Below are 3044 nucleotides of genomic sequence, written 5' to 3'. Positions count from 1 at the left end.
CCAAGTTAGGCTTGTTTAATAAATACAAGTAGGAGAGTAGACTTATTGGTTTTTGTTAAGTTTCTAGAAAATTGAATAAAGATAAATTTTAGCATTTATGTGATGTATATCTACAATATGATTACGTGCATAGCTGAGTAATTAGTGGAATTTGCTGATCAATTAATTGTCTGGCTCATTAACTGATTACATTTAGCAAATCTATTATTCTCACAAGATAGTTAAAAAAAACAACTTATAATGCTAAAACTCAGGTTTCAATACCTGTGGTGGGCAAAGCAGACAGCCTATTGTGTAACTTTGCACATAAGAAATGTAATGGCATTATTTAAATTACTTGGATAGTTAGAATAATTGAGAACAGTAATAAATGGAAACACTAGTTGATAATTTTTGTGACATTAATAAATTTACTTGAAATTTCTATACACTGATTATTTTACAAGACACTAATTGATGTAATCGATTATCATAGGTAATCTACTAATCATCCAGCTATAGTCGTGTTTATAAATGCATGATGTAATAAAAACACCCGTAAATTATTCCAATTCCTTATTTACTACCTTTAAAAAATCATGGTACATCATTTTACATTTTGTACCACTTCATTCACTGTATATGTATATTAAAAATGTGTTTTCTCAAGACTCCAATAAAAACTCTACACAGAATTTGACACATTTTTAATTTCACTTAGTACTTAACCCTTATATACATTAAAGCAGAATAAAAATAATAAAGAGAGACTTTGACATTAACATTACTGCATTACAGTATGGGTTACCACCCATTATGTACTTTACAGAAATAGATTAGTTCCTTATCATGTCCAGAATGCATAGTTTTTCTAAACCTTTAATTTCTGACTGGACAAAGTATTCTTGACCTTAGACTTGCATATCTGGTCAGCATATGAAGAAACATTTATACTGTAGTTGAGCTGTCTTTTATACATTGAATATGTACCTATATGAAATTAAACTCTAACTATTAATAATAATAAAAACCAAGGAAATCTTGCGGGTGAAAGTAGACCCTTTTCATATTTTGTGACTATTAGTAATTTGGTTAGTTTTTGTACAAGACAAATAAATATATACATATATATAAAATATATTTTTTACAGAAAAAAACTGTTCTCAAACTACTCTGATTCCTATTCTTTCCAAAATAGTGATGAACATTAAAATAAGCGAAAGTTCATAAACCACAACGACATTACAAATCAGTTCGGCAGTGCACATTGTTCTCATACATATGTACAAACATTTTAATAGCTTCTTACAAAGTAAGTCAAACTTATACAGGTACGCTTGGCAATTATTTCTTATCCTATAGAAAATATTACCAGAAAAGGTATTGCTTATTCAGTTTATGTCATGAAAAAAAGATCAATTCAAATATGTCATAAGCAGATCCTTTTACACATTCAAAATCAAACTACATGCTTAAAAAACAATTCCCAAATACATGAAAATGTTGAAGAAGTGTACGACAGTTTGCTTGTGATCAACAATAAGTCTTCTGGATGTATTCCATAATCTCGTTGTGGTTCTCCAAGTGGCTCCTTACTGCGTGCCGAACTAGATCATGTTTCCGAGAGTATGATGATGGACACAAACTGCAGAAGAATTTCATAATCATTGAACCATGAGTCTTTCTATGACGTAACATACTTCCAGATTGACTAAACCATTTTCCACACACTTGACATCTTCGTGGCTTATAATATCTTTTCCCTGTAACAACATATTTTTGTTAATAAACATCATCATTCGGTAACTATAATTATTTATATAAGAACAGAGATAGAACTTTTAAAATTAAATTTTGATGTTTATTCTTTAATAGATTCTCTTGCAGCAAAATTCCTTAGGAAATATGAATTTTTTTTACAGTTGTTTTACTTGTAAAAATGTTTTAGTGTATTTAATTATCTGTTAAAACAAAAATGTTTTGTTCTTGTTGTGAATAATATCAACAAATTGTATTTTTAAATGAAGGTGTGGATTTATTCTTACTCTCAAAAACGCACGACTGGATTAAGAACTATGTACATGGTTAGAGGCAAGTGTTTGATTTTCATTTACTTTATTATGAGTCATGCAAACAAAGCTTCTTACATATTTACAGATGTTTTTCAATATATATCTATGATTCTACCTAAGTTTATATATTTTATCATTCTGCATTTACATCTCTGTATATGTCATATACAACAGATAATATGCCTGTGTTTATATCTTACCTGTGAATGAATACAAGAGGTAATACTCTGTGTTTATACCTTACCTGTGTATATGACTTATTTGTGTATGAATACAAAAGGTAATATGTCTTAATGATAAAAATGTGATGAGGCATCACAGTGATACTAATATTACTGATTTTGACTTTTTAAGTAAAGTGTGAAAGGGATTCCACTGAGAACTGGATATTTTAAATATGTTTGATTGTTACCATTTTATATTTTATACACAGTGAAGAAACCTACTAATAATATTGAACTAGATATGGAAAGTTTCCAAATGTTCCATAAAATAATAGCTACATCCACTGTATCATGTTAAAAACTGGTTTTAACCAGTCTCATCAACACATCTAAAATATAGACGTCACAAGAAAAGCATGGCAAATGAATAAAGCAACATAATTAGGTTTAAAATTATGAAAACACTGCATAGGAAGATATATATAACTAATATTAATTTCTTGCCAACTTAAAGATAACTTATGTTATACGACAACCACCTTTTATTTGTAATTGAAGTTCCAACAGTTTCTGTTTTCAACTTGCTGTATACAATGCTTAGTAAATATCTAAAGTGATTAGAAGGGAGAAAAAATTGGTTCATACTCTGAAATTACAGCAAAGCAAGACCTCGTTGTAACATTCATTTTGAGCAGTTTTTATTCATTTCCTGTTTCAATTACTATATTTCATTTCATGATTAAAACAATTAGATGAGAAACACCAAGACTCATTTTAGGATTGTTTGTTGTAGCTCGACTAGATGAGATGGACTTTAATATAATTTGGG

This window comes from Limulus polyphemus, unplaced genomic scaffold (assembly GCF_000517525.1).
Source record: "Limulus polyphemus unplaced genomic scaffold, Limulus_polyphemus-2.1.2 Scaffold1886, whole genome shotgun sequence".
NCBI lineage: Eukaryota > Metazoa > Arthropoda > Merostomata > Xiphosura > Limulidae > Limulus > Limulus polyphemus.
The sequence above is the reverse complement of the archived record's forward strand: the minus strand, read 5'-3'. Positions refer to the sequence as shown.